Genomic DNA, 18787 nt, shown 5'->3' with positions numbered 1-18787 from the left:
TAAATACCAACAAATACAAATACGAATGCAACAACAGCAACAACAACAGCAACAACAGCATGAAAATGGCAACAAGTGTCGTGTAAAACGGCTTTTGGCGATGGGTGAATTTGTTTTTCTACTATTTTTATTATGGTCACAAACGGGTATAATGGTTTTGTGCACATGTATGTAACAGGCAACAGGCAGCAGGCAGCTTTATATATAATCTGTATCTTATATACTTTCTCAGCCTCAAGAGGCAAGTCAAGCTAGCCTGAGCGCGTCGACCTCAGAGTCTAGAAGAGCCAGAGACTTCAGATTTGGAACTAAGCACGCGCCGATCGTGTTTCTCAAATGATTTAATTATTATTTATTAAATTTCAATAATTCGCGTTGTTTTCACGTTCAACATCGCCCCCGTATGTGTCAAAAAAACTCATGCAGTTATAACCTTGAGCTTAGGTATATGCGTATTTCTTAATATCATGTATATGCACAGAAAGTCTTATATAGATCGGACAACAAACACCGAAGTTACTTGAGAACGCAGTTCCATAGATTGGGTAAAAAGAAGCGTATGTTTGTGTGTGCGTGCCTGTGTGTGTGAAAGTGTGCATAGTCAAGCTAGAATGTTTCTCAGTGAAACATGACGCTTGGTTTAAGGTATCTACTAGTCGGACACGCCCCCCAAATAGAGCACTCTTACTTTATTTCTCTTTTGTGTGTAATTTTTGTTATTGTTGACTTTCGTTCTCTACACATTTTCGGTTTTTGTTTTGATTCTAGACTTTGGGCGAAACGCTGAGAGAGAAATGGACGAGCTGCTTCGGGTCAAGGGTCGAGTGGTTTTCGGGGTTTTTTGTTGATGGGTTAATTGAACTTGATTTGGCTCGCTCGCTCGCAACAATAGCCTCCAATTTCTCTCAGTGTTTGATTGACTGCGCTAATGATGCATATTGTTTCTATCTGCATTAGTGAAATATCCGCCCCACTTTACCACCTAGATATATATATATATTTATATTCATATGTTTAGTTTGGGACATCGCTTCAAGTGGCTGTTCATCATAAAATTGCAATAACAAAATGTTTTAGATACCGACATCAGCTGCTATATACGCCGCAATAAATTGGGCGTGAGATAAGACCAAAGCTGCAAATAGAATGCAAATGAAATGGACAACCTTTTCTTTATTAGTTGGCATGCGAATTGATTTGCGTACATTTATTATGTTTATTATGCGATAAGCATATAAATAAAATAACTAAAACACCAATCGACACTCTAATCAGTTCAATATTTTTGCAATTTAATCATATTAAGTAATGCAAGTGCTCGGCCATAAGATAACTTTGGAATGTTTGACAACTTTTCTAATACTATTTTAAGTGCTGCCAATCTAAGTAGGCACTTCTATATAAAGTGCATTTACCGATATTTGCCTGATCAGTGATAAAATTATGTTTTATCAATAAAAAGATATGCTCTCATGTGATCTTATCGCATATTATATATATTTTTCGCTACTTTTGTTGCTTTGTTGGCACAAAAAGTGTTGCATAATTCTGGGCTGCTCGCAAAATTGGTTTGTGTCTGTGGAATCGGTAAAATTAGCGAGACTTACTCTTATGCAATATTTCATTTTCAACACATTAACTTACCTCAATTTATAAAACAATTTCGGTTTTATTAAATTTTAAGTAAATCTATGCAGCAAATTATTAATTATTAATTAAATAAATGGGTTTTTTATATTCCAAATATTTTTAATATATAATAAACAAAGAGTTAAATCTAAAAAAAATAGTTATTTTCGATTAGCCTGGTTTCAAACCACGAAAGCTGTTTGCTTTAGAGCTTTTTCATACACTTGCTGAAAAGCTGCATGCTATAAAAAGCCAAAGTTGCTTGCTCTGAAACCTTAACCGCATTTTGAAGTGCAAAACTTGTCTAACGGCCAAAACCCATCAACTGACCGAGTTGATTCTCGTATAAGATCAAAAACCGTAGCATTAGCAGCCCGCATCAGGCATAAGAACGCGATTAGCTGGAATTAACATGTGCCGCATGTATCGCTAAAGTCGGTTCAATATTGACTCGAGCGACTGACATTGGCACTGGCCCGGGTCGGGTACTGGGCCCGGGCCTGGGTATATCCGGTCTTAACAACTGACCGCCGTTGTCTGGCTGCTTAATGTATGTAATCGATTTCACACTACTTTTTAATCACTACAAAACATTTATTGTTTGCGCACAGCGAGAAAAGTTAAACAAAACTAGAAGGTGTTCGCGAGCACAAGGGCGGGACGGGGCGGGCGGCAGTTGTACAAATTGACTTGGCCACATTATTGGGCATTTGGCCGTAGACTGACTGCACTGGGAACTGGGCCCGAAAGTATCTCACGCAGTTGTTGCCGTTAACACACACGCACACACAAAAGGTTTTTATTGTGCGTATTCGTTGACAGCTTCAATCGTCGCTTTGGGGCCCAGACCCGAATGTGCCGAGGGTTTCGGGCTGTTGTGGGATCGATTTGGGGGCTACGGCGCAGTCGTCGCCGTCGTTTGTTATATTTGTTATTTATTTTGCGGTTATAATACTTATACTCGCCTTTTTTTTTTATTGTATTTACAGAAAATATTGTCGGCCATTCAGAGCCGCAAAAAAAAAAGAAAAAAAATTGAAACAAAAAAAAAACAAAATAAAGTTTTTACAGTTTAACTTTGGGTTTTTGTGCTCGCAGATGATAAATTAGCTGTGTACGTAAATTCGAAAAGAAAATCTGTACGTGAAAATACAAATATATGCATGTACATGCAGGGTGGGGGGAGGCGGGCGAGGCGCGAGAGGCAAGAGGCGAGTAATTGTGTAAATACCTTGTCGTTGCATGACAATAAGCCGATCCCGAGCTCCGAACACTCCATCCATCCATCCATCCATCCAGCCAGCCAGCCAGCCAGCCAGCGCTGGCTCGTCCGGTAATGAATGCCGCATTATTATTTTGTACTTTGTCAACTAAACAGCAACCCCGAATGGCGTTGATGCGATGTGATAATTCAATGTCGCGCAACCAGCGCACGGACACGTCAGATACAGATACAGATACAGATACAGATAGAGATACAATATCTTTTTTATATATGCATATGTGTGTATGTGTGCTGGAGCTTATGGCTGTTGATCTTTGTAGCGATGACCGCAGTTTTTTAACTCTTTTTTTAACATGCCAAAAGAATTGTAATTACGCGACTGTCATCTGTATATGTATCTGTATCTGTATCTGTATCTGTCTCAGTCTCGGTATCTGTATCTTAACAATGGCATCAGCATAACAAAGAACAAATTGCTGTAAGCTTCGTTTCAGCTCTTTAACTCTGTGGCCTTAGCCCAACACGATCTTCATATATAAATTGAACACCCAATTCTCTCGCTCTCTCTCTCTCTCTGTTTCTCTCGGGCCGTGGCGTATTTAATAAGCATTGAGAAAAGCGCACAAAGCGCCTAAATAGTGTCAATGATTAATTGCTTTTGTGATTATGTGGAAATTTAATAGATTTTTTATTGCGCTCGCTTGCAGACCAAATTGATATTCTATAAAGGTGCCACACAGCAGAGCTCAACCCAACTGTAGCTGGGAGGCACGTATCCATTGACTGCAGCATCATTATTACCCTCAGTTATTTGTCAGTTGTTGTTTTCTTTCTTTTTGTATTTGTATTGCTGCTGCTCGTATGACAGTTGATTGTTGTTGTTGCTGCTGCTGCTGCTGTTAAAAAAGGGCCGCATCATTGTTACAAATTCACATTTCAAATTCAAATTTGAAATTCACACGCGTCACGCTGCCAACTGCAGTTCGCTTGATTTGCTTTGGGCTGGTTTGGGGGGGTGAAGTTCTTTTTTCTTTGACTCTGGCAAAACTTGTTAGCATATTTGTCGCATGCCCCACGGCCAGGCACTACTTATATTAAATGTAATGCCACCGCAAATCCTCTAAAGCTGACCACAGAGCACAGCACAAGAAAAGGACACCCAAGCGTTTGCCAGACCAAGTTGGCCGCGCTCCCAAGTTTGTGTCCTTTTCTACGCCAATCTGTTGAAATCCACACAAAGTCACAAAGAAAATACACATTGAAAGCGGAAATTCAAGTGGAAATTACTCAATTACAACGGGCGCAAGAAAATGAAAACGAAACGTACCACATGATACCACATATAAACCCCCTCCCCCTCCCACACATTGACCAGTGGCTTAACTGTGGACGGCTCTGGCCTTACTTTTAGTGCTTGGCACTTGCTCGCCTTTGAGAGCGTGTGTGTCCTTGCTAGAGCGGAGCACGTGTCACGAGTTACAGGACAGGAGTTGAGCGGGGAATTTCTCAACTGTAAAACATTTCCGAATTCTCTTTATAGGCCCGTGTTATAGATTATTTGCATAAATAAACTATGCTCAGTTTAAGGAGTTGATAATGTGTTCAAGATATTTTATTCGTGTTTTTGCAATTGTTAAACTCTTGCTGTTTATGCTGCGCTTGCTTTATCTTAAGCTATTTTGGACTAGCTGTCAATAACAAATATATCTGATCAAAAGCTAAATCCTTAGGCCAAAACTTGGAGTTTCTTAAACATTACGAGGTTTTTGGTTTTCAGCCAATATTTAAGACTATCTTTAGCTTAACGCTTATACAACGCAAATAAAAACAAAAAAATAATAATAAAATGTGTGTCGAAAAGGCAAGTTCTAAATAAATTCCCGAATGGATTGATTCCCAAAAAACCATACGTGAGCTACCTTAAATATACAATCGAAACAAAAACCTAAAGAACAATCAAAAACTTATACATATGTACATATATCCCATGTCAATTGGAAGGAATTATCATTAAGAAAAAACAACCTACAATAGATTCTTTTCCAATTTATCTTCAAACATTCATCGCAAGGCTTCGTGCTCGTACTCGTGCTCGTGCTCACGCCCGTGCTGCGTGCGTGACACGGCAACGGCGCTAATGCTTATTGATAATTCTGTAACGTATAATAGCTGAAGACTGAAACCCTACAAAGCAATGCGACGATGTGCGCGATAATTACACCCCATAAAATGGGGGAGCCGAAGATAGCAATACGGACATTATAACAGGACAATTATGTAACCTGATAAGCGCAAGAAAAGTCGCAGACAAAGTCGGTGAAATTAATAACTTGTACGCCGCCCCCCTCAGCCAGTTGCCAGCCAGACCGCCCGACCGCCCGCCCGCCCTAGCCCTGCTGGCCAAACATATTTATTACAAATAAAGAGACAAACACAAAAGACAAACAAATAAACAGACTAAACAGGCGGGCAAATAGCAAGTGCCGTGAAGAAGACCGGTACAACAAAGCGTTTGGAGCATTTAATAGGCTTAACTAGGGAAGACGCACGAGGAGGAGGCGGAGGAGGAGGCGGAGGAGAAGGCGGGCTGAAAGAAGTGTTGACATGTTGGCATTGTTGTTGCAACAATTTACACTACAATTCAAGTACAAAAACCAATTGGGATTTATTTATTTTTATTTTTTTTTGGGTGGGGCACTAGCTGTTTGTTCGACTTAATAAATTTGATTAGTTTTGCGGCACGTTCGGCACTCGTCGCTATCAATTATGCATTGCGATACATGCGCTCTGCTGAACTGCTGCCGCAGCCGCAGCGCAGCTTTCGGTTTGCAAGCGTCTGATTGGCGCATCGCCATCGGGCTTTACATTTGTTTAATGCTCGCGAGCATCTGAGCTACTCGTATTACGAGTCAAGTCGCCACATAAATCGACTTGGTATGTGCATAAATACATACATACAAATAAATATCCACACACACACATATATATATATATACATAGACATTCGTGTTATCAACGCTGTCGCTCGTTTCATTTCCAGCAATTCCATTTATAATTTCAATTCCAATTCCAAATTCAATTTTTATGCGCACGCTCTCGCTCGCGCGTGCCTGTGTCTGTTCTCTCCTCTTGCCACTCCACCGTTCCCAACGCCTAGTCGCTCTCTCTTTCTCTCTCTCTCTCGCCTGCTATGCGCTGCCTCTGCTGCTGCTGCTGCGCGCCTTGCTCGCTCGCTCGCTCACTCGCTCTCTCTTCGATTATTTTATCTGGCGCTCGCTAGCCAATCGCATGGCCGTTTCATTGCCAGGTGAGCTATTGGCGTTTTCGTATCAAAACGAAATTCGTATTGTAATTTGTTGTTGACGCCAGACAATTGAGTATATATAATACACACGTGCCACACCCAAAATAATGGCGAGGTGTACCCAATAAATTAGGCACAATTAGCAATGGCTTAGAATTCAAGCAGCTCCGCCTGATTGCTTAATAGCCGCAACACCTGATGCCCTTTCGGCAGGGCCCACGGCTCAATTGCATTTTTACGCTCTTTTAATTGAGTTAGCTAATTAAATGACCATCCCTGCCCTGCTGTGTGGTCGATGTGCAGCAGCACCCACAAGGGCTCCGGGCACTGTGGGAATTTGCACAGCTTTGGCGGGCATAAAAATGTGCGGCGTAATTGTTGGTTGGGCGGCATTTTATTGTGATTGGACAGTACTGAAAACTGTGCACAGTTTAATGTGTTTCTCGGCTAAACCAAATCGGACGGACCATAGCTCAAAATAGCTGAGCGCCTTCAAATGTGGGCGAGCTTAGCGCTCGGCTTTTTCACGTATTTTCCCAGGGCAGCAATTTAACCTGCGAGCTGGGGTAATTGCTATGCACACACCTCGTACACTCGCTGTCGTCCAATAATTTCACGCAGTGCTAATTAATTGCCCAACAATCGTCAGCGGCAGTCAAAGGCAGCGTGGGAAAGCCGGGCTAAAGCGGAAATCGAGTGACCGCTCTCTCAGCTGAGCTCAGCTCAGCTCAGCGTCAGCTCGGAACTTGTCGCTTCAGTTTTTACAGGTTTTTCAATTTTCACACCTGTCTGTCGAGTTGGTCAATTGATTTCACCTTTCGTTGAATTGGGCATCTGGCAGCGGGCAGCAGCAAATTCAATTAGTAATAAACAAGGCATTGATACGCGCCCCCGGCCACCCAAAAGGTGGCCCCAACAGTCCAGAGTCTACGATTCTTTCGCGTGTGACTATAAAATTTATTAAAGCCCGGGGGCTGCATCGCGCTCAGACTCAGTTGGCCTCGGAATCAAATCAGAGCCGGTTCTGAACAGTCAGCGAGAGGATGGGGGGGGGGCAGCTGTGTGCGCGCCCACGTGTGGCACGTATAATAAAGCAATTCAGAGAAATCATTTGCAGCGGGAGCCGCAGCCACACAGACACAGCGAAGCATTTGAAGTGCGCCTATTAAACGCTGCAAATCACAGCCGATGCGCAACAAGCTGTAAACTTGTTGCAAAAGATGAAAAAACTCAATGCGACTCTCCGCACACGAATACAAGCACACACACACACACGCACATGCATGAATATGTGTGTATGGATGTAAGTAAATGTATGTAAGGCAGCCAGAACCACCAGAACCAGAACCGTGGCATCAGCAAAGACCCCGAACACCAACGCAGCGTAAAGAGATCAAAATGAAAACATTTCAGTTTCGCACACTGGGACGAGCTACGCAGAAAACAGACCCAATAATGTCGCAGAATTTTAAAGAGAAATCAAAATTCGATTTAGATAAGTTAAGTAATTTTAATATTTTATTAATGTTCAGAAAGTATAAATCATTTGAAAATAATAAAATTAATAATAATATAATAATAATATTATTATTACTACAATTAAAATATATAGAAAATCTTAGCGTCCTAAATTAAAGAATTTTAAATGTTTCATTATAAACTTTATATATTTTAAACATTTTAAGCAACAAACTATTTTTACAGATCATCTAAATTACACAATCTATCACAAAAGACTATAGTAATAATAATTGCGTATGTAAAAGAAGAAGAAGTCAAAGTTTAAAGTTAATGAAGAAGAATGAAAGATCCATTACGTCAAAATTTTATCGATTGATCTTATAGTTGATAAAGTTGGAATACACTTATTGTTAAAAGGCTCTGCTTGTAGAATTCTCTTGATAGGGTAATTTTTAATTATTACCTTTACCTTTACCTTCTCCTCGAAAAGTATTTTCAGTGAATACGTCGCCATATTGTTATACAAAATATTTAAAATTTGATTAACATAAGAGACTATTATTTGGCTGCCTGTTTTTCACAGTCAGAACCAATGTGCAACGTCATCGAGCCTACAGAGCGAGATACCAGGTCAGCCCCAATTCCAGTTCCAGTCGCGGTCGCAAGCACAGTCCACGTCCTCGTCCTCGTCGTCGTCCTCATCCTCATCCTCATCCTCATCATCCTCGTCATCGTCGTCGTAGTCTTCTGCTGCCGCTGCTGCTGCTGCTAGTCTGTAAATCATGAAGGGCGTATAACGTTGCTTTTGCTCTTCATTTGTTGTATTTTATGCGTACATCTTCGCGGAAAACTCATAAAATTATTAAAAATCGTTTAAGTATTTCGGCATCTTTCATCGCTGCCACAGCGGAAGCAAAATAAAAATGCAGCCATCTACACAACTATCCAGCCAGTTGGCGCTGGCTCCCATCCCCCAACAGACCCTCACGAGTGCTCCGCCTTTGCGGCCACAACAATGTTTTCCATAATCATTTCATCGACACACCCCCTCCTCCATTCCCCCCACCCCCACACACACACACACTCCACAAAAGAGAGGCTGTGCGGGTGTCAAGTGATCGATGCAGCTATGATCGGGCTGGGGGGAACGTGGAGGCCAACAAGAGTGGCTGCTAAATAGATATTATTAGCGCAGTTATTAATTGACTCGACTCTAATTAATTTATAAGTGTGGCTGAATTAATGACATGTTTGCTTTGGGTTCATGACCGAACACTCTATTAAGAATTTTATTTGTTTACTTAAGACAGATTTAATTTTATTTTGCTTTCAAAAAGAGGCAAGAGCTTTACATAGATGGCTAAAATTGGGAACCCACGGGCGGAAAATAGCTGGAACCGAAATGAAATTGAAATTAATTGATTTTCTAAATTGAACGTAAGCATAACAACTTTTTCAAAATATTGCAGGTTGAAGACAACTATAAATCGCGATCAGGAAGTCAATATGCTTTGCAAGTCGTATCCTAAATGATCACGAGGTTTATTACTCGCTTATCAAGAAAGTCCTTCTGGGCAACTAAATACTTAGGACCAATTCTTTCTGGACGACTCTTCGAGATCAACAGTGATCATAAATCGTTAATGAACACGACTTTGATGTAAAACATATCCCAGGCAAGCAAAATCAGTTCAGAGTTCAAAAGAAAACGAAAATCATGGCTAAATCTTTCCTCAATATATTTTATGGATTTTTTTATTAAAATATATTTTTATCTTTTCAGATTGAAGGACTCCAATTTATTCTAAGGACTTCTACAAATCCAACAAAGTCAGATTCTTACTGTATTTAAGCCAGATTTAGAAATTTTTAAATTTATTTTTCTTTTTGTTCTTTTCAGCCAAATCTGCTGCGCCCAAGGACGAAAACAAATCAATATTGTTAAATGACCGCATATTGTTTTAATGCAGCTCAATGCAGCTGGAAAATACCCCAACCCAGTACGAATCTGTAAGGATATAGCCGAGTTGTGGCTGTTTTCTTTCCGTAAAATTCTCATCTCTTTTATGGACTCTTTTTCTTAAATGTGTTCTTATCTTTTCAGATTGAAGGATTCAAGGACTCCAATTTATTCTAAGGACCTCTACGACTCCAACAAGGTCAAGTTCGGACTGTATTAAAGCCAGATTTCGACATTTTAAAATTTATTGTTCTTTTTGATCTTTTCAGCCAGAGGACAACAAATTAATATTGTTAGATGACCGAAAATTGTTTTGATGCAGATTGATGCAGCTGGTAATTACAATTCTAACACACCACGATTTTTTTAAATCTGCAAGGATATGGCCGAGCTATAGCTATTTTTCTAAAAAGGATATCAATATAAAACTTTCAATAGATTGGGCATTGCCAGGACTATCGGTATGTCCATATGCCAGAAAAGAGTCTTTGCATTGCCCATTCAGAATATTCAATGGAAAGGACGAAAGTCCTTAAGCAACCAAGATATAAGGACATTTGTTTCCTACAATAAAAATGCTATAACTCAATCATATCCTTGCGGATCCTGGCAAGTCCTGTATCGAGCAATGCGCTTGGGCAAGGACCATAAACTGGACAAAGGACATCCAAATAGTCCTTGTAGTTTCAGAAATATGGCTACTTTTCTAAAAAGGACATTTTATTTTTAGTCATAACTCGGCCAAATCCTTAAGGATATCAAAAGGATTTACCTCTTTGAACTCGCCAGGAGCAGGACTGTCGATTGGCATTCAAGGATTTCCATGATTCGACAAAAAATTTCAACCTAATTTTTCCTAGGGGTTTGGTCGCAAAAATGGAAAAAACCGAAAAATTCCGGACTAACTTCGCCATTTGAAGGACGATCGGGATGTCCTTTGGACAGCAGATAGTCCTTGCCCTCACATTTAAGAATTAACAAGCCAAAGGACGAAAGTCCTTCAAACAACGAAGTCTTAAGGATATTTTTGTTTAAGGAAAATAGGCCAAAACTCGGCTGTATCCTTGCATATCCTGTCGGGTCGTGTGTCAAAAAAATTGTATTGACCAGGACTACCAACTGGCCAAAGGACATCAAAATCGTCCTTGTAGTTTCGGAAATATTGCGATTTTACTGTAATCTTGCGATTTCGGCCAACTTTCGTTCGCCCCGCGACTGAAATTTTACCAAGTCCATGATTCTTAGATGACCCCATAATGTTTTGATGCAGATCGGTGCAGTTGGGCTCCACGATCCCAACGCTCCATGTCCTTTGAAAATCTGCAAGGATATGGCCGAGTTATGACTATTTTCCTTCCTTAAGGAACTCATCTGTTTTATGACTTTTTTAACTCAAATATGGTCTTATCTTCACAGATTGAAGGATTCAAGGACTCCAATGGATTCTAAGGACCTCTACGACTCCAACAAGGATATTCCAACAAGGATCAGAAGGGTATTAAGCCAGATATAGCTATTTTCAGTTAAAATAAGAAATACATTAAGAAAACAACAAATTGGTTAATGTTAATAGAAATAAATAAATAAACTTTTTAAAATTATTAAACAAATTCTTGTTTTTTTATTTAAAAGGGATTGCAAAATAGGCATAAAATCAACGTTCAATAAAAATGCATTGCATACCCGTGAGGGGCGTTCGTTGGCAGCCGCTGGTTGCCGAGATTTTTCCAAAATTCAGCTAAAATACCAGGCGAACAGAAATGCCCAGAAGGTGGACAAAAAATTTTTTAGCTGCCGAAAATATCTATTGCATACCCAAAAGGGGCGCCCTCATCAGCGGCTGGGTCCCAAATTTGCACTAAAATTTCACTCAAGTACCAGGCGAACAGAAATGCGCAGAAGGTCGCTGAGCATTTTCGATTAAAAAAATTCGTTGCATAGGCTTAAGGGGCAAAAATGTAACTCATTTAAATGAGTTATGTTAAACAGCAGATTATGTTAAATTAGCGCTGTAAGGACGGCTGTTAAGTTACAGCTGCTGCTGGTCGTGTACAGGGGCTGCTGAAAGACAATGCATACATGTTTTTGGACCATTCCCATGCAAATTTTGCAGGGATCTGATCCTTTAGGTTGCCAAGGACTATATCGAAGGTATGGTATAACCAAGGATATGCTAGTCAACTAGGAACCATCAAGGGGGCGGGGCATTTGCAGGGGCGGCTGTTTTTGAACGAGGACTATATCTATGGCATGAAATGACCAAGGATATGAAAGTCAACTAAGTACCAACAATATTGATTCGCTTGCAGTCCTTGAATCCTTCAATCTGTGAAGATAAGAGCATATTTGAGTTAAAAAAGTCATAAAACAGATGAGTTCCTTAAGGAAGGAAAATAGTCATAGCTCGGCCATATCCTTGCAGATTTTCAAAGGACTTGGTGCGTTGGGATCGTGGAGCCCAACTGCATCGATCTGCATCAAAACATTATGGGGTCATCTAAGAATCATGGACTTGGTAAAATTTCGCGGGGCGAACGAAAATTGGCCGAAATCGCAAAATGACAGTAAAATCGCAATATTTCCGAAACTGCAAGGACGATTTTGATGTCCTTTGGCCAGTTGGTAGTCCTGGTCAATACAATTTTTTTGACACACGACCCGACAGGATATGCAAGGATACAGCCGAGTTATGGCCTATTTTTCTTAAACAAAAATGTCCTTAAAACTTCGTTGTTTGAAGGACTTTCGTCCTTTGGATTGTTAATTCTTAAATAGGAGGGCAAGAACTATCTGCTGTCCAAAGGACATCCCGATCGTCCTTCAAATGGCGAAGTTAGTCCGGAATTTTTCGGTTTTTTCCATTTTTGCGACCGAACCCCTAGGAAAAATTGAGGTGAAATTTTTTGTCGAATCATGGAAATCCTTGAATGCCAATAGATAGTCCTGCTCCTGGCGAGTTCAAAGAGGTAAGTCCTTTTGATATCCTTAAGGATTTGGCCGAGTTATGACTAAAAATAAAATGTCCTTTTTAGAAAAGTAGCCATATTTCTGAAACTACAAGGACGATTTGGATATCCTTTAGCCAGTTTATGGTCCTTGCCCAAGCGCGTTGCTCGATATAGGACTTGTCAGAATCCGCAAGGATATGACTGAGTTATATCATTTTTAATGTGCGAAACAAATGTCCTTATATCTTGGTTACTTAAAGGACTTTCGTCCTTTCCATTGAATATTCTGAATGGGCAACGCAAAGACTCTTTTCTGGCATAAGGGCATACCGATAGTCCTGGCAATGCCCAAGCTATGGCAAAAATCGTGGTGTGTTAGAATCGTAATTACCAGCTGGTTCGATCAGCATCAAAACATTATGCGGTCATCTAACAATATTAATTTGTCCTCTGGCTGAAAAGAACAAAAAGAAAAATTAATTTAAAAATTTCTAAATCTGGCTTAAATACAGTCCGAACCTGACTTTGTTGGAGTCGTAGAGGTCCTTAGAAGCGATTTGAGTCCTTAAATCCTTCAATCTGAAAGATAAGAACATATTTGAGCAAATCAATCTATAAAAGAGAGGAGTATTTTACGAAAAGAAAATAGCCACAGCTCGGCCATATCCTTACAGAGCTGCATTGAGCTGCATTAAAACAATATTCGGTCATTTAACAATATTGATTTGTTTTCGTCCTTGGGCGCAGCAGATTTGGCTGGAAACAACAAAATGCAAAATTTATTTCAAAAGTACTAAATTTGCCTTAAATTAGTTGGAACCTGACTTTGTTGGATTTGTAGAAGTTCATAGAATCGATCAGAGCTCCTGAGTCCATCATCTAAAAAGATAAAAACATATTTGAATAAAAGAACTGGAAACTTTAGGGGAAAAAGTAGCCACATGATATGATTTATATATTTCTATATATTTCTAAACAGGTTTAAATGGTTGCAAGTAACGAACTCATAAAGGATTTGACTGAGCGCGATCGAAATGTAGTAAATGCCTTAGCAGCCACACACAAGCCAAGTCAAGAAAACACACACCTCAAGAAGTCTATGCAGTTTTCTCCCAAACCCTCCTGAGTTTCTGATGCTGCTTATCGCTCCAAGCAAGAACTGTTCTGTTTTCTGTGCGCCCATCTATTTGAAGTCCGCTCAGCACACGTTCTGAGCTGTTCTGAGTAAGAAGAAACACACAGACATGCAGGGCAAATATTAGAGCAAAGTCAAATCAAACGGATCGTCAAATACAAGCGGGTATTACCCGGCCTTGCCCGTTGTACATTTTGTGCTGAAACTACTTTCCCACCCAGTTTCCGCACGCTCCAATTCTATTTGAAAGTCCGTCGAATAAAGACCCACAAGTTGGAATCAGCGACAATTTCGACTTTCGTTCATTAAACCTTTTCCATCCATAAGCGATGAATATCTCGATAGGATTATCATATAAATTTTAACAAAAAGCAAATTGAAGAGTTACGATTACGATAAATAAAATTTGGTTGCTCTAGAGAGCGATCAGCTTAAGCGACTGATTAAAATGATGTGTAGACTCGTCTCATTCGCCAGCCCATGAATGTGACGAATAATAACCAAGCGAAACATATGCTGTGCATATCAAAATGCCAGCCATGGGATCCGGCTTTGGACTCGACGTTCATGTTCGGTGGCCAACTGCGGGTCATACGTTTGTGTGTGAGTGTGTGTGCGTGTGTGTGTGAGTAGATATATATATGCATAAACACGCTTGTACGTTTTAATATTTAGTGTTAATATGTTGACGGATTTCTGGCCATAAACACTTTTCGTGTGTGGAACGTTCGCCCGCCTCAGAGGCTAGGACCGTGCCCCAGTCGCTGCCAGAGTCGTCGACGTCGTCGTCGTCGTCGTCGTCGTCAACGTCAGTGTCGTCCGTCTGCATTACAGCAACTTGGCTATAATTTTCTTTAATGATGAAAGTTTCGCTGACTTGGACACAGAGAGAGGGAGACAGAGAGAGAGAGAGAGAGGGAAAGAGAGAGAGAGGATGTGTGTGTGTGCGGCACATGCAGCGAGATTCGCCTGTGCCTGCTCGACAGGGTCCCAAAGTTCATTAACATAACAAACATTGTGAGGCTCAAGTAAAAAGCTGGAGTCGTGCTTGGATCTGCGTCATGGGGAGGTGGAGTCTACGCATTATAACAATAGTACGAAACCTATTAACAGCAACGATTTTTATTTTTACTGTTGTACGTCGCGACGACTGCAACTGCAACTGCAACGGCGACTGCGGCTGCAACGGCGACTGCGACTGCAGCGGCGACTGCAAGTGCGAATGGTTGCCAGATTCGCTGCGCATCGCTGCATTTCATATTTTGCAAACGGCACGCACATGAAATGACATAAATTATGTGGCAATCAATTATCGACCTGATGATCACGAACCGTATATATATATGCATATATATATGTGCATATATAATGACGATCGCCATTGCCATAATGAAGTTAAGGGCCAATGCGCAATGGCTGAGAAACTGCCGTCTGTAGCTCCGACTCGAGCCCGGCTCAACTGAGGCCAAAGGGGCGTTTAGATCCCTAGACCTATTTGCAATCGATCAGCGTTAAGGAAAAGCTATGAGCCATTTGCAGTTGGCATCAGCATCAACTCTCACCAGCCAACACAGCTTTGCTCGCACTGTTTCTCCTCTGTCTGTCTGTCTCTCGGTCTGTCTGTCTGTCTGTCTGCATTGCTTCATTCACTGTCAGAGCCAGCGAAGTGTTGTTGTTGTTGCTGCTTGCTGCTCATGTCAGGTATTACATTGTAACTGTATATATATATATATATATATATACATATATATATTTGTGTGTGTTTGTCTGGGTGGAAGTGTTGCTCTTTAGCTGACTGCATTTTTAAGCATAAAAACATAAAAAAAGGCAAATACATCATCCATATACATAGCACAATATGATTTTCCATATGACAAAAGTACAGCAACAGCGGTCGCGGTTCGAGGCGAATTACAGTGGTTCACAACCGATAAACATTCGCTGAAAGTGCAATATAGAACAACACAAGACAGGAATGTGAAATTAAAACAAATTATTAACAGAGTTGTAAAATGGGTATGCAAATGAAATTTGTAGAAAAAAAAACAGAAATAAATATAAATATTAATATATACAAAATAAATATATAGAATATAAATATATAAAAATATAAATAAATATATAGATAGCAAAATATACAATATATAAAATAAATATATAATTATATTGAATCTAGATTCTTGTCTTACTAAACTAGGTTTTTATGTAGCTCACGATATTATAACATACTTTTAGTGTTAATTTAACGATTATTTGTATGACATTGAAATATATATCAATAATTGATATTAGCTCAGAGCTGCCGGCTTTAAATAAAATATGTTTATACTGCGGAAGAAAAAAAGCTTGTCAAAAAATTTGCTTCGGTTCAGCTTATGTCTCTTTAGGTTCATCATCAAATTTAATTTGCAATTGCTTCTTCGAACCGGTTCATTTAACACCGTTTCGCAGCACTGTTTATTTTACCCGCATGCCGTTGAGGTTCTTTGCCTAATTGGCCCACTGTGCACGTAATTTAGTGCTTGGCTTATTCGCGATGGGTCTGTGCCTTATTGGAATTGTCTATCTCTGTCTATCTGGCCATATCTCACTTATTCTTGCTGCCTCGTGCCCTCCCTTTCACTTCCAGCTCGCGTCTGTTGCTGTCTCTGTCTGTTGGCTGGGCATATCAACGAGTTCGATGTAAAAAGTTATACCTATTTCGTTGCTGTCTATTATTTATTGCCGTTGAGAAGACGACGTTTATTATAATTCGAGTGTTGAACCTTTTGTTTTTTATTTGGCCCCGCCAGTGTTGGCTAGCGGGCCAGCAGCGGGCGAGCAGCGGGCCAGCGGCTGGCGGCCATTTTGTTGCAACATTTTAATGCACGGTCGTAAATTTAATACGCCCCGTTGGCCATAAACATTCATGCGAGTGTCCATATCAATGAATCTAAAGAGATAGACGATCGTTGGCCACAACTGCGACTTGTTCATGTTGTTGTTGTTGTTGTTGTTGCCAGTTTGCAATTAATTGTTTGGCACATTAATTAAGCGACTGGCGATGACACAAAAAGGTCAAAGGCCGCTAATAAGCGTTAGACAAGTTAATTTGTGCATGGCTAGAAATATATATAGTTATCTACACAAACACACATATATACCTGTTTATATATCTGTATTCTAGCCGTGCTGGAAATGGATTTGGGGGCATTAAGGCTAATCGCTGCCTTTACGCAAAAACGTGGCACACACACACACATACACACACACACGCACACTGAGATATGCGATAATGAATAGAGATTTACAAAAATAAACAGCCCGCTTTTATTTCTGTTGCTGTTGGCCTTTATTTGTTTCATATCAAAACCAGGCGCATTATATTTTCTCTATTTTTTATATATATACTTTTTTTATATATATGTATTTTCATTTTGGTTTTTTAATTTTCTAACATTGTGCGATATGTAGCGATTTATAAAAGTCAACCAAATTAAATGTGTATGCTGCGAATGGACAGCAGCAACTGTGGAATTGTTTGATGTCATGCTATATGGGATTTGATTTCACATGCACAAACACACACACAGACACACACATGCGCACACACACTTAATTTTGATATGACAATTGAATAGCTGGAGCTGAGGCGCAGCGTGGGCGTGCTTAATGTGGGCTAAACAAAACGCAACAACTTCCTGTGTCGCGCATTATGCTGCAAACGAAGTGCGTTTGTATCTGTGTATCTGTTGATCTGAGTATCTGTGTATCTGACGGATACTCGGGCATTCGGCCGCATACTATTTGCAAAACTGTCTATGGGATGCGCGCCATTTGGACGCCTGAGATGTCAGCCAGGCATCAGATTAATTAATCAACGTGTCGCTGTCGTCAATCTTATTTGGCCTGGCCAAGAGTTTTAAATTTGAATTCAGCTCGAATCTGGCTGTTGGCGGCTGCTAATTTATTTATTTATTTTCGTATTGTTTGTTGTTCTTGTCTCCGGACGTTCAATGGACGTCAACAGCTGGACATGTTTGGGCTGCCGGCTGCCGCTGTTGCCGCTATACTATACTGCTCGCATTCAATTTAATATAATTTCTTTATCGAAATAGTTTGTTGACTTCCTCGGCATTTCACATGACATTCTCTGCTCTGCTTACGTGTGGGCAAACGCGTCACTCGCCGCTCGTGAATGTGATTTGACTTCAGGCATTCCTTCGTGCAACTTGTCGCATACGTAACAGCTATCGAAGACCCACAACTGCCGCCCCGCCCAGCCGCAATCGCTTGTGGGCCCTATTATTATATATTTATATTGCCCATGTCTTTGCCTCAATTGCGGCGCATATAAACACACAATAAATAAAGCAGCGGGCGCAAGCATATACCGTATAAAAGTATAAAACAAAATGCCCAACTAAGAGGGTGGCACGAGTAAAGAAAAACACAAAAAAAACAAACATAATATAACCTGCTCATTGTGGATAAGTCGAATATTGAATACCCTTTCAGACATGACGAGCAAGCTGTAAGGCTGCACAAATTGGAATTCGATGGATTCTTTGCTGTCAACCTTTTCTACTTCTTCTTGTTTTCGTTAACTCTTTGTTAACTCTAGAAATTTCATAAAAAACATTTCTTTGTCGCCATTTTCAAAAACTAGCATAATCAGCCTCTTCCTCTTTAACTTTCTTCATTCTCGCGTTATTTTGTCGTTACAAAATGTCTTATTAAATACTACAATACTTATAGCAAGTCGCAAACGACGTGTATTTTCCAACACTAATATAGTTAATCTTGTCATAACAATACATAATACTAGTTGCAAATCGTGAAATATGTGCATTTTCCAACACTAACTTTGTAAACCTATTCTTAAATGAACATGTTAAGGCTCAGCTGGGATATTTAATTTAATAACTTGTCACAATAAACTTTTTGTCCGCACGCTGACCAACTCCAAGCCCCAAGTGTTACAAGCTTGGTCTAAAAATCAGCATGCCCTGCCCAAGGCTGTAGCGCAGAACACATTAACACAACACCAACAGCAACAGCTACCAAATTCAATGTCATTATTGATGTCATTCGCATTGTGTTTGTATTTTTATGGTTTTATAATCGCCCCCGACTTTGTGGGTGT

The sequence above is a fragment of the Drosophila montana genome, unplaced genomic scaffold (assembly GCF_035044405.1).
Source record: "Drosophila montana isolate Dmon_TW-CO22-7 unplaced genomic scaffold, ASM3504440v1 contig_3200_1, whole genome shotgun sequence".
NCBI lineage: Eukaryota > Metazoa > Arthropoda > Insecta > Diptera > Drosophilidae > Drosophila > Drosophila montana.
The sequence above is the reverse complement of the archived record's forward strand: the minus strand, read 5'-3'. Positions refer to the sequence as shown.